This window comes from Sturnira hondurensis, unplaced genomic scaffold (assembly GCF_014824575.4).
Source record: "Sturnira hondurensis isolate 20B ecotype Veracruz unplaced genomic scaffold, ASM1482457v3 Scaffold0008106, whole genome shotgun sequence".
Taxonomy (NCBI): Eukaryota; Metazoa; Chordata; class Mammalia; order Chiroptera; family Phyllostomidae; genus Sturnira; species Sturnira hondurensis.
The window spans coordinates 238,729-253,119 of NW_028080737.1; positions in this window are offsets into that span (position 1 = coordinate 238,729).

Below are 14,391 nucleotides of genomic sequence, written 5' to 3' on the forward strand. Positions count from 1 at the left end.
AGCCTGACCTACTCTGAGGCCAAGAACAGAGAAGAATCTATGGTTGCCACCCCTCACATTCTGTTCAGGCTGTGTCCCTCCCACTCGATGTCCCAGAGATCCCCAATATCCACACCCAGCCCTGATGTACAGTGTTACCAAACTGGCTTAGAGAGATTGAGTAATTTGCTCAAGGTCACACAGCCAGTAGTGGCTGAAACAGGCTTTGAACCCAAACAAACTGACTCCAATGCCATGACAAACAAACTATTGACTCTCTAAGAGAGATGGGTACTCCTAAGTGTCCTTGGGACTTCTTAATTTATTTTATAAAAATTTCATTCATATCATTTATTGCAAAATTGTTTACAATTTTTACTCTGTCAAAAAATGAATGGAACTAAGGTGGTGTTCTACAATTTGCACAGATGATTTCAGGAACTACCATGACTCATATTCCATCATAATTACCTGCTCTAGCATGATGGGATAATGTTGGACAGGGATAGGAAAAATACAGGCTCCAGGTTCCATAGCTCTATTCCTCACCAACCTTACCCTCAGACTTCTCACTATACCTTCTATAGTGACTTTGCTTATATTGGCCCTGCCATTGGAGTTACCCTTCCACCTCCTGCTCCAGGTAGCATTGCTGCTTTAAAAAGTCCTCCAGCCCTGGCTGGCGTAGCTCAGTGGATTGAGCGCGGGCCTCTGAACCACACGATCGCGCTTCGATTCCCAGTCAGGGCACATGCCTGGGTTGCAGGCCAGTTCCTGGCAGGGGACTCACAAGAGGCAACCATACATTGATACTTCTCTTCTTCTCTCCTTCCCTTCCCCTCTAAAGATAAATAAATAAAATCTTTCTTTAAAAAGTCCTCCAAAACCTCATAGTTTAAAACAATAATCACTTTATTATGCTTATGGATTTTGTGGGTAAAAAATTCAGGCAGAGCCCTGGCTGGTGTGGTTCCATGAATTGAGTACCAGCCTGTGAACTGAAAGGTCACTAGTTTGATTCCCAATCAGAGCACATACCTGGATTGCAGGCCAGGTCCCCAGTTGTGGAAGTGTGAAAGGCAACCAGTTCATGTTCCTCTCACACATCAATGCTTCTCTCCCTTTCTCTCTCCATTCTTTCCTCTCTCTAAAAATAAATAAGTAAAATCTTTTTAAAAAAAATTAGGTATTGAGAATAGTTTGCTTCTGCTCCCAGATGTTTGAAACCTCAGCTAGGAAAATTCAAATGCTGGGGGCAACTTCCACCTACTTGAGAAAGTTTATATTCTTTGGGCTTCCTCACAGCATGGCAGCCTCAGAATAATCTGACTTCTTACATGGTAGCTCATTGTTCCAAGTGCAAGTGATGCAGTGACAAGGTGGAGGCTGCATTGCTGTTTATGCTCCAGCCTTAGAAGTCACCCAGTATCACTTTTACTGTGTTCTATTGATTAAAGCAGTCAAAAGCCATTTAACCCATATTAAGGAAAATGTACAGAAACCCAATCTCTTAATTGGAAGAGTGTTATGGTCACATTGTAGAAGAGCCTGTGAGTTAGAAGATATTGTTGGCCACCATCTTTAGAAAATACAGTCTGTGTGTCTGCTCTCTGACAACAATTTATATCCTGTTTCCTGCCCTTCCATGCCTAATCTCATCCCCCTCCCAGGAAGCCTTCTCTGATTACTACAGTCTCAATTTTCTCTCTATCAGTTCTATTTAATATTACAAAGAGGTGAAGGAGTACTAGAACTAACATAGTGAGGAATTGAACATTTCAATTATATTAGCACATGAAATCATTGGAACAATTCTATCAGGTAGATGCTATTATTATCACCTTTACAGCCAAAGAAAGTGAAGTACAAAAAAGTTAGATTACTTGTTCAAGCCACACAGTTGGCAGAGCCAGAGTTCAAACCCGAGCAGTCAGCTGCAGAGTCTGACCCCTTCCCACCTCCTAGCCTCCCTCTTAGTGGCTTACTTATCACAGTTAAGTTTCCAACAGCCAGTCTGAAACAGCTCCACTCCCTGGCACTGCCGTGCTCCTTGGCATGGTGCTAGACTCATTGGAACTCTCATTGAGGGATTTCTAAATGTATGACCATTAGTACTAGCAACCCTAGAGCTGAACACATTCATAAGCGCCACAGTGTGTACTTTTATGCAACTGAACTGCTGACCCCAGCCTAGACCAGACCAAGAAGAAGCTGTTTGGGGGGGGTTGTAAAATAGCTTCAAGAGAACCATTTCACCACTGAGCCCCTTGAGCAGAGCAGAGCACTGGAGGCTGAGGGCCGACAGGGATGACTAAAGTGCCTGCATAAGCACATCAAAAAGGCAAAGGGAAATGTGTCACTAGATAGAGAAGTAAAACTTAGCTTTCAAGATGGTTTTAATTTGAGCTCCAGGAGTCCTGTGGACTTCAGTTGAGAGAGAGAGAGAAATGATTTAGAACCACAGGGGTTTTATGGGCAGCAGGACCTCTTTCAGCCTGAGCAGGCAGATTGAGAAATCCGTAAACAACCAAGGAGCAGACCCCAGATACAGCCCACAATCTAACAGGCTGAGGGATAATAGCGCTCAAGTCCAGGGAGGCTCTGAACCACATGGAAATGATTCAGCGTATAAAAGACTGCTCCTGGGTGCTTTGTATCTGAACAAAAGCATTCCACATGCACACAAAAGTGGCTTCAGAAAAAGAACAGGTTTTTCCTGACTTGCCATTCTGGCCTATAAATTAATGCTTCTGACTTTTACCTTGAAGCTGCCTTGTTCCTATAAGAGCCAGTCTTGGAAGTAAAGTTGGGGACATTCAGTATTTTATCAGCAATTCTTGGCTGCCAAGTGCCTGGAAGTGTGCCTTCCATCAGCTTTGGCCAATCTACAAGACTCTGGAGGAGCAAAGGGCATCAAGGGCAATGACCTTGGCCTTAGGCCATGGAAGCAGGAAGAAATGTGGAGGTGGGCAGCTATGTTTATCATCCTTAATGAGCTACTTAACTCCCTGAGGAAGGGGTCAATGAGTCACCAATGGCACTTTGGGAAAGCAGATGGCAGCATGGGCAGCCTTATACACTGCCCATGGGAGAGTGTCTGAGTTTGGGTTATCCCAGAAGCCCACCCTGAGACAAAGAAATGAGTACTAGTAGTTCATGTGGGAAATGCAAGAAACATTGGTAGGGGAGTGGGGAAAGGAGACAGAGAAGGGAAGGCAGCCAATAATGGGTGCATTATCAAGCCAGCTGGCACTTCAGCAACTGGCACTTAATCCCACTGGGGAAACTAGGAAACAGTGAGAACAGTGCTTCTCCAGGTATCTGGGTCAAGGACCCAGTTGTTTGGTGTTGTTATCAATCCACTATAGATGGATACTTTTGTAAAGTACAATACAAATGTCACAACGATGTCAAATTGCTCTAAAAGTTCCTAAACACTGACTCTCTCTTTGTGTACTCCTCTTGAAATGGATGAGTAATAAACATTTCACAGCCTGTCACTGGTACGGGAATCAAACACTCTGAGTTATCCTCCCCCTGCAGAGCTGTGTATTTATACACCAACTCTGGCTAGTCATTGGTTGAGGGTGTATCTAAGGGTGACATAATTCCTCCAAGTGCATGGGCACAGTGCTGGTGCAGTTGCTAGAAAGCCACTGGGCACAGAGATCCAGATACTGGCAGTTGGGAGTCACCCTGAACCTAACTAGGGAACAGGGCAGGGCATAAGAGCATCTGCTATAAAAGGTCCAATCCTGTTCTGTTCTTCCTGTTGCCTTGGTTAGCAATACTCTGGAGCTTGAGGTGAGAGCAAGGCAGAGGACAGATAAGAGTGCCTAGAAATCAGGGAGCTCTAGACCCCACTATGGCTTCTGGTAAGTTGAGAGGTAATATTGGGGAGCCCTGTTTTAGCTGGCAGGCCAGCACCTCTCATCGAAGCATCCAAGCCACTGTTCAAAGAAAACAAAACTCAAAGAAACCCAGAACTCTATGTCAGCTTTTATCGTCCCCAAAATATAGAGAGGTTATTTTCCCTGACCTAAGGCTATTGGATTTGCTTCTGCCTGGAGCTTTGCTTCACATGCCTCCTTTGCTCAAGGCTTGTTTTCCAGGGGACTAGCAGCTGTTTCTGGCTGTGTGATCAACTCTTGGTCTGCAAGTTGGAGGCAGGGGATAACTGCAATTGTGGTGACAGGGAATCAGGGCATTTGAGAGTTTATCCAGGCTTCCCAGGTGTCCCCAGGGAGAAGCCAGACCAACCTGGCCACTTTACAGTTGGCATCACTCCTGAGACAGCTCATGTCAGGACATACAAAAAGATGAGAGTAATGGTAATGCTAAAACAACAGTATCAAGAATCCTCCAGACTCCACTTGGGTATTCATCTTCTGCTGGGCCCTTCATACTTTCAACTCTCAGATATGTGGTACAGTGAATGAGTGACAGCTCAGCTGTCACACTGCCAGGGTCTGGATCCTGGATCTTCTGCCTCCAAGCAGTGTGAGTTAGTGTGCATCAGTTTCCTCATCTGTCAAATGGTGTTCTACTTACTTTATAGAGTTATATGTTGAATGGGCTAAAAGAATATCTGTGACATGCTTAGATCAGAATGAGGTTTAGAGTCCGTACCCAGAACCCAGGAATCCTGGATCAATCCATTCTGGTCAGGTTCCCAGCTCAGCATTTGAGCAGCTGCTGGGACTCAGGCCAGCCAGGCCCCTGGCTCTCTGGGAAGTGATTATAGCAGGTCATCTTGGCTGCCCTGCAGCACAATTTTACCATTGTCACACAGATGGCAGCCAAAGAAAGGAGTGTGACTAAAACTTTCCGTTTTCAACTGTTGTCTCTGTGATTACATGCAGGCCCCAGACCAAAGGCTTTTGCCAACTGTGGCTGCTGCTGCTTCTGCTCCTATTATTGCTACCTGGGCAACATCTTATAATCACTGCCTCAAAGGCCAGTAGGGCTTTCACCTTGGGGGACAGACCCTAGAGTCATGGTCATCTCCTTAACATCTTTGAGCCATGTTTGTCCTCCACTGTCCTCTCACAGTCAGCTGCATTGGGTGCCCAAGAGGATGATGGGATGCAGACCATTCCCAGATTAGGTTGGTTAAAGGCGAAAAGTTCACAGATCAACTTTATCCAGCCCAGAGTCACACATAATCCAGGCCCCTGTGATCATTTCCAGTTTCCAAATTAGTTCATCCTTATTTTCAACCATAGTTCAGGTTGCCAGATAAAATGAAGGATGCCCAATTGAATGTGATTTTCATATAAACAACATTTTTAGTATAAATGTACCCACAATACTGCATGAAACATATGTATACTAAAAAATATATCCATAGTTTATCTGAAATCCAAGTGTACTGGGCATCTGCATTTATTAGCAAGATGTGATAACCCTTGTCCAGGGGCACAGAGAGGTTTCTTAGTATCATCAATAAACTTGGTCCCTTCCAATGTCAGTGTAGGTTCTGGCTTAGTCCATTTGGGCTGCTGTAACAGAATACCATGCACTGGGTGACTTATAAACAATAGACATTTATTTCTCACAGTTTGGGAGCTGGGAAGTCCAAGATCAATGCCCTGGCATATTTTGTGTCTAGTGGAGAACTCTCTTCATGGTTCATAGGCTACTGTCTTCTCTCTGTACCCCCTTGTAGGTGGTAAAAGGGGCAAGGGAGCTCTTTGGGGTCTCCTTTATAAAAACACTAATCCCACTCATGGGGGCTCCACCTTCATGACCTACTTACATATTTCTCAAAGGCCTCATCTCCTATGCCATTACCTTGTGGGGTAAGTTTCAGCATATAAATTTGGAGGAACACAAACATTCAGAGCCTAACAAGTACCCCCAGAAGCAAACCCTGAGAAAGGACTCATATACAGGTGGTTTAATTAAGAGGTGATCCAGGAAGCACAGCAAGGACACAGGGAATTGCAGAGGATCCAATAAAAGAGGCATTTATTAGGATATTACTCCTGTGGGCAACTGGGACTCAATCCCCCCAGGAAACTTCCAGAAACCATATAGAACATGACTTTGTCTACCAGAGGGCAAAGAAGCTGGGACATGTATCTACTACTGTCTTAGCTCAGGCTGCCATAACAAAATACCATACGCTGAGTGGCTGTAATAGCAGACATTTGTTTCTCAGCATTCTGGAGACTAGAAAAACTAAAATCAAGGTGCTGGCTGATTTGGTTCTTTGTGAGGACCCTCATCCTGTCTTACAGATTGGCTGCCTTCTTGGTGTAGCCTCCCATGGTAGAGAGAGAGAGAGAGAGAGAGCTCCAGTCTCTTCTAAGGATACTAATTCCATGGGGGTCTCACCCTCATGACCTCACCTAAACCTAATTACCTCTCAAAGGTCCCACCTCCAAATAATATCACGTTGGGGCCTAAGCCTTCAACATATGAATTGGGGGGAACACAAATATTTAGTTCATAACATCCACAAACTTCCATCCCTGATGACTATAGTTTGTCCTGGGGACATTATCTCCTCTGCACTTCCTGGTTGCATCTGGCTCAACTGAGCATGCCTAGAACAGAAAGGCAGTGAAAGGCAAGTGCTGGAGGGAAAAAGCTGTCAGTTTACTAGAAACAGGCTACCACAGCTAGAAGTGAACAGTTCTACACCGGAGCTAAGGGAATAACCTATGCCATATCTAGAACACCTGCTTCATTTTCCTTTGCCCAAGGCTAAGCCCTCAGTCATAGGAAGATGGAAGAACTTGCTAGGCTGGCCTTAAATGGTTGTTGTCAAGACTGGATAATATCATGTGTGTGAGAGAGACTGCTATAGACTGAATGTGCACCCCCCTGAAAAAATTTGTATGTCGAAAGCTAATCCCCAATGTGATGTCATTAGGAAGACCTTTGGAGATAATTAGGTCATGAGCATAGAGCCTTTTTGAACAAGATAAAAGAGATTCCATAGAGCTTCCTTGTCCTTTCTGACATGTGAAGATACAGAGAGAAGATGGTTGTCTATGAGGGAGCAGGCTCCCACTGAATACTGAATCTGCCAGCACCTTAATCTTGGACCTCCAGTTTGCAAAACTGTGAGAAATAAATTTACGTTGTTTATAAGTTTCCCAGTCTGTGGTATTTTTGTGGTATTACAGCATCCCTAATGGGTTAAGACAGAGGGTGTTAAAAACTATAAAGCACTGTACAAACTGAAAATGTAGTAAGAATTATTTAGTTAAAAAGAAAGGGAGAGGGAAAGAAAGAAAAAAGGAGGGAAGAGGAAGAGGAGGAGAAGGAAGGAAGGAAAGAAAGAAAAAGAAAGAAGGAAGGAAGGAAGGAAGGAAGGAAGGAAGGAAAGAAAGAAAGAAAGAAAGAAAGAAAGAAAGAAAGAAAGAAAGAAAGAGAAAGAAGAGGGAGGAAAGGAAAGGAGGAAAAATATACTTGTTACTAACAACATAGATAAATGTTGACAAATTTAAATTTAACAGGGAGATAAATTCATTTTATGTAGTCAACAAGTTTTTATCAAGCACCTTAATTTGTTTCAGTCTCTATTTTAGGTACTAAGGATTCAATTATGAACCGAACAGCCCACGTTTTTGCCTTTGTGGAGCCTACATTCTAATGGGGGAGTAAAGCCTTTGGCGAGTTGGTAAAGTGCTATAGAGAAAAATAAATCAGGGAAGGGGCTAGGAAGAGTAGGGGAAAAATAAGCTTCCAGTGTTTAGTAGGGTATTCTAAGAAGGTGTCACTGAAAAGGTGACTTTTGAGTCAAGCCCTGAAGGAGAGGAGGGAGAGCATTCCAAACAAAGGAAGAGCCAGGGCAAAGGCCCTTTGATGTGTGCCTAGCCTGTTATAGACAGGGCAAGAAGGCCATCTTGGCTGGGACAGAGCGAGCATTTGGAAGGGTGGTAGGGAGTAGAGCCCAGGCAATGGGGGGCAGGGAGATCTTATAGAGCCATGAAAGCCACCATGATGGTTTCAGTTTCACTTGAGGTGAGATGGGGGGCGGCCTTTGGAAGATAGTGAACAGCAAATTGACATGGTCAAACATCTTCTAAAGGCAGACTTTATTTATTTTTTTCCAATTTTTTTATTTAATTATTGTTCAAGTACAGTTTTCTGTCTATTACTCCCATCTCATCCCACCCCCGTGCTCCCCTCTCCCTCCCATTTCCACCCTTCTCAGTTGTTGTCCATGTATCTAAAGGCACACTTTAATGGTGGTGTTAAGAACAGTCTATGAGAAGTCATTTGAGAGGCTACTGCTATAATCCAGGAGAGAGCAGATAGTGACAAGACCAGGGTGGTAGTGACAAAAAGGATGAGAAGTTGGCAGATTCTAGGTCTATATTTTAAGTTATTGTCAACAACAGAATTTACTGCAAGAATGGGTGAGAGAAAGAAGTTAGGAGTGAATCTGAGGTTTTGGACCCAAGCAGCTAGAGAACTACCAAAATGGAGACAGAAGACTGTGGGCTCAAAGGCTCAAGTCGAGGGCTAACGAGGAGCATGGCTGAGTCTGACATACTGTTCAGTGTCCCAGTGAAGATATCTGCACTACAGACAGCAATCAGGCAGTCTTCTGGGTAGAGATTTAGCACCATGAGACTGGATAAGGCTACCTAGGGAAAGGGTAAAGACATAGAAGAGAAAAGGTGCCAAGGGAGCCCTGAGGCACTGCAAAGGTGAGAGGTCAGGGAGGCGAGAAGAAACCAGCAGAGGGGGATAAGGAGTAGGCAGAGAGATGAACAAACCAAGGAGAGGATGATGGCCTGAGAGCCAAGTGAAGTTCAGGGTGATTTTAGGATAAAGGCATTGTAGGATATTGGGTTAACACCACCACAAAAGTTCTCCCAACATTAAAAAATCTTTCCAGGGAGAAAGAATTACTGGTGGTCTTCCTAACTGAATCAGTGCTTTCCTAGCCTCCCCTCACAGACAAATCATACCCAGGCCCCCAGATGTCTGTCTCATTTTTCTTTCAGCATCCCATTGTTTGATCTCCTGCCCATATCCCAGCCCGGCTTCTGTCTTGCCCTCTTGCATTGTATCTCCTGGCATTTGGCCCAGCCTTCAGCTAAGCACCCATGAACCCATTTGAGTGTGTTGGTCTCAACTCCACTCTGTTCCCCACCTGATGTTTGACCATGTCACTTTGCTGGTTCTGGACCCACCACCCACCCTCTCATATCAGTACCTGACAGGGTTTGCACCCATACCAGTGGCACCTGGCAGCACCTCCACAGCACCAACTCCTGGCACAAGGCTTGTTTGTGACTTGTTCTCTTTGTTGGTGAACAGGTATTGTTCACCTATGGCAGGCCCTATCCTTCTGGAAGCTCTTCAGTGAGCACATCTTCTTTCCTCCCACTTCTTCAATCCCAGAAGTACCCAGCATTAAAAAGGCCTGATAAGCAAAGCCAAGTTGTTATGAAGAAGCAGAGATGTGCCCATGTGCACATACACACATAGACACCACCACCAGTACCACCACCACCTCCCCTTGCAACCAAGTCCATTGCTAAACCACTCAGCTCTCAACAACTACTCAGAATCATGACTAAAGAGACCAAAATTGTATGTGCACATCTCTTCTCTTCTTGCCACTCCAAAGCAGTAAGAGCCCTTAAAAAACGATTAGAACATCCTCCCCTCCTACAGAGTAAATAAATGCTGGCCTCTGAGGAGGGAGTGGGGAAGGGAGGCTAGGAGGCATTGGGTGGGTTTTTCCCTTGTCACAGCAACCTCTTCACTCATCAGAGACTAGCTCAGGTTTTAGAGGAAGGCAGAGCTGTAACTCACGAGATTAAACCATGCCCGCTTCTCCTCAGACATGTATTCTATATGAAAATGTGGTTTATGGGCATCAGGTCCACAAATCTAAAGCCCAAGCAATTCTATCTATGACCATCAGTCATGGGAGTTACACTCACTGAGAATGAAAATTTACACGATCACTGTTAGCCCATAACCAACAACAGTGCATCCTCTCTCCCGTGAGCCAAGTCTCCCTGACAACAATCTGCCCCATTTTTACTGGTTCATACTCAGACTAGTGGCAATAACTCTCAAATGTGAGTATTTATCATGAGGTACTCTCAAGGCCCATGTTTTTTATTTTGTAGAGAGGGGACTAAATTAGAAATCAAAGAGAAGAGGTAGATTTCCACCTCTGCCACTTACCACCCAAGTGAAACTCAGCCATTTAGCCTCTAAGTTTCCTCCTCTGCCTACCTACCTGACAACTTCATTTGCAACTGTTGTTACAAGAATTATCTTAATTCACCATAGCATAGTGGCAAACTCCTTAGGCTCTGAAGCCAGACTGCCTTTCAAATTCTGACTCTATCACTTGCTTTACAAACTTGGTTAAGTTACATAACCTCTCTCTCTAAACTTCCTTATCTTGTAAAATAAGAATAATAATAATACTTGCCTCATACTGGTGTTATGAGAATTAAAGGAGTTAACATTTGTATAAGACTTAGAACAGTGCCTAGTTTTTATAATGCTAAGTAATTGTTATATTAAATTCATTCATTTGATGAACATATATTAAGCACTATTAATTTCCCAGGGCTGCCATAACAAACTGCCATGAATTGAGGGTTTACAGCAACAGAAATGTACTTTCCCACAGTCCTGGAGACTAGAACTCCAAGATGAAAGTGTTCCTTCTAAGACTGTGAGGAGAAATCTGTTCCAGGTGTCTCCCCTAGCTTCCAGTGGTTTTCTTGCAATCTTCGGCATCCCTTGGTTTGTGGATGCATCACCTGAATCTTTGCCTTAATGTTCACGTGACATTCTCCTTGTGTGCATGTCTCTGTGTCTAAATTTTCCCTTTTTATAAGAATACCAGTCATATTGGATTAGGGCTCACCCTAATGACCTCGTCTTCACTTCACAACACATGCAAAGACTCTACCTCCACATAAAATCATATTATGGGGTACTGGGAATTAGGACAGCAACATATTAGTATATGTTTCTGGGGAATACAATTAATCCTATACCAAGCACGTACCAAGAATCAAATACTCTGCAAGTTGCCAAGAATACCAAAATTAAATGATTATGCCTTAGTTCATATTTGCATGTGGGAAGCAGACTTATATCCATTAACTCAGTTAATATTGTACCAAGAAAATATACAAAATACAAAGACAAAAGGAACAGGGGTGGTAACACCCAAAGAAGGATTTCAAAAGGCTTCATATGTATACTGGGCCTTCAAGGATTAACTGGATTACATGCCTCAAAGGGGTAACACACAATCAGAACCACAGGAGTCTGGAAGCACGTGTTTTTTTCTGGGAATGCAAGCCCTTTGATGTGGCTGTAATGTCAGATGGAACTTGGAAAAGATGAATCCAGAAACATTGTTAGAACCACATTTTGAAGGCCCTTAATTTCCAGATTTAGGAGTTTCCATTTTATTCTCCAAGTACTTATCTATGTCCAGGTTCCCAGAAGCAGACTCAGAGACAAGGATTCTTGTTAAAATGATTTATGAGATGTGACCAGGAAGAGCTAGAAAAGGAGTAGGGAAAAGTGAGAAGCAAAACCAAGGGGTCATACTAAGCTTGTCCCTCAAAGTACAATTTTAGCCTCATCCTGTAGGAGAACTTCATAGACAGAGATGTCCAGATTAGAACAAAAGGGCTAAAGAATTTACAGTGCTCACCCATCAGTCACTGGTTCAGACGTGCCCCCATGCACTTTGGGCTGTCCACATAGAACAATGAAATGGCTCTGGCACCCTGGAGGGCAGTGTCTCAATAAAGAACCATTGACTATCAAGAGTGAAGGCATATTGGAAGGCAATGTCCACACAAATGGCCAAAAGATTAGGAGGTGGAGAACTATCATGTCTGTCATGCTTATGGAGAGTCACTCCACTTTTCTAATCAGGGAATTGAGTGATCTGATCTCTATGTCAGAAATCTAACTAGTAATGGTGTAAACAAATGGAATGGCATGGAAACAGGTTAGCAGCAAGGAAGGCACTTAGAAAACCATGATAATGGTCCAGACAGGAGCTACTGGGGACCTGAAAAAAGTGGGGGGTGGGGAAGGGGAGAACAGAGAGGAGAGAGGGGATTAAAGAAACATTTATGGCTAGAATCTGATGACCATTTGGCTTTCAGGGGATTAAGGATGTAAAGCAGGTTTACTGGGAAAGGTGGGAGAATGATTTGGGAAACTTGAATGTCAACAGGATCCCCAGCTGGAGATGCCCAGGAAAGAGGCTACAGTTGGAGTTATACATTTGAAAGGTACTGCTGTGCAGATGGAAGATGGCAATAGGAGCCACCTAGGTAGAAAGGGTAGAGACTGAAAACAGATCAAGAAGAGAACACTAGAGCATGTCAATCCTTGAGAGGTTGGCAAGAGAAAGAGATGAAGAAAAAGCAATAAGATAGGTTTAGAACTAGAAGAGATGTGCACCAGGAGGTAAGGTAGGAAGAAGTTGCAGGAAGGAAAAAACTGTCAGTGACATTTAATGAAGCCTAGATGTCAAAGGAAGGTAAGCAATGTGAAGAAGCAATTAGATTTGACCATTACACAACCATGGTGAAGGGGAAAAATCATATTGTACTAGGCTGAAGGAAGAACAGAAGGAGAAACGGAGGTAACATATACTAGTGCCTCTAAAAGCATGGTTCAGAGACCAGCAGCGTCAGTAGCATCTGGGAGCTTGTTAGAAACCAAAATTCTTGAGCCTTTCCCAAGATCTACAAAATCTGAAAGTCTTAGGATGCACTCTGGGAATCTGGTTTTTCACAAGCCCTCCAGGTGATTGTAATACAAGCTAAAGTTTGAGAAGCACTGATGTGTACGACTTTCAAGAAGTTTGATTGTGAGCAGAAAGAAAGGTGATGACTATCAGCTAGAGATCTGATGCCCAGTTAGGATTAAAATATAGACAGTACTTCACAAATAAAACGATGTAGTGAGAAAACAGTCAGATAGTCCATTGGTTTTGTAACTGACCAAGAATAGACAACAGGCTATCAGCTGGTGTGGTTAAGACTGACATCCATGGGCAAACTGCTTAGACAAGTGCCCAGTGGAAATGGGACAGCTGTTTCTTTTGGAGCACAAAATCATTATCTACATCATAATTTTCACCTAGACCTCTCACAGCATTCATAATCAGAGCAGTGACTAATAATGGCTATGTGCACCAAGAGCAAAACCAACCATTAACCAGGTTATATGAAACAATTAAACTTCTATGCTTTCAGAGACAGTTGAGATACTGAAGTGAGCTTGTGGCAAATCTTGCCATAGAAACCAGATTTTTTATTTCTTTTTTACTTTATTCTCATTTGAGGGCGGAGAGAGAGAAATATCAATGTGAGAGAAGCATTGATGGCTTGCTTTTCACACACATCTTGACTGGGGATCGAAACTGCAACCTAGGCATGTACCCTGATTGGGAATGGTACTGGTAACCTTTAGGTTATGGGACAATGCCACGCTGTCTCCAACCCACTAAGCCACACTGGCCAGGGCCACACTTCTAATTTCTAATGTCTAACTTTATTCTAGTTTTCCGTTGTTGTAAAACAAGCTGCCCCAATTTTACTGGCATAAAACTGTAAAAATTGTTGTTATTGTCTCCATGGGTTCTGAGGATTGGCTGGGCTCAGCTAGGCGATTTCTAGCTGCGGTTACGAAGTGGCTAATGCTGGAGTCATCTCAAAAACTTGTTCATTTCAAGTCTGGCTATTAATATTGGCTGTTAACTGGGACCTCAGTGGGGGCTGCTTTCAAGAACATCTCAACAGTGACCTCTCTGTATAGTCTAGGCTTTCTCACAACATGATGGCTACGTTCCAAGGATTGTGTCCCAAGAGAGACAGGCAGAGGTATACTGCCTTTTCTAACCTTCCCTCAAAAGTCTCATAATATCACTCCAGCCCTGCTATTTGTAGAGGCAACCATATGGTTCACCCAGGCTCAAGGAGAGAGGACACAGGCTCCACCTCTGTATGGGAGCAAGATAAGGTTCCAGAATAGCATATAGAGCAGAAACTGTTGTTTTAGCCATTTGTGCAAAATACAATCTTCCACAGGAAATAAGTCCCATTGGTCAACCCCCTTATAACATTGCTCACTCTGGCAGGTAAGTTCCAGCCTGTCTCTAATTACCCATGACCAGGCTGACTCATCATTCCACTGACCTTCCTTCAGAGGAAGAGAATGGACAATCGGAAGGCAAATTCCCCAAAGACCTTGATGTCCAGAAAAACTTCCCTGGATTCATCCTGGCAGCTCTGGAAAACCCCCACCAAAAATCTCCTTCCTCCTTTAGGAGTTAAGCACAGGAAGGGTGTGGTGGCTAAAGGGACAAAAGGAATTGATCAACAGCTAGAATTACATCATCCCCTCTCTTTGTTCATTTTTCATTACTGTTGTTCC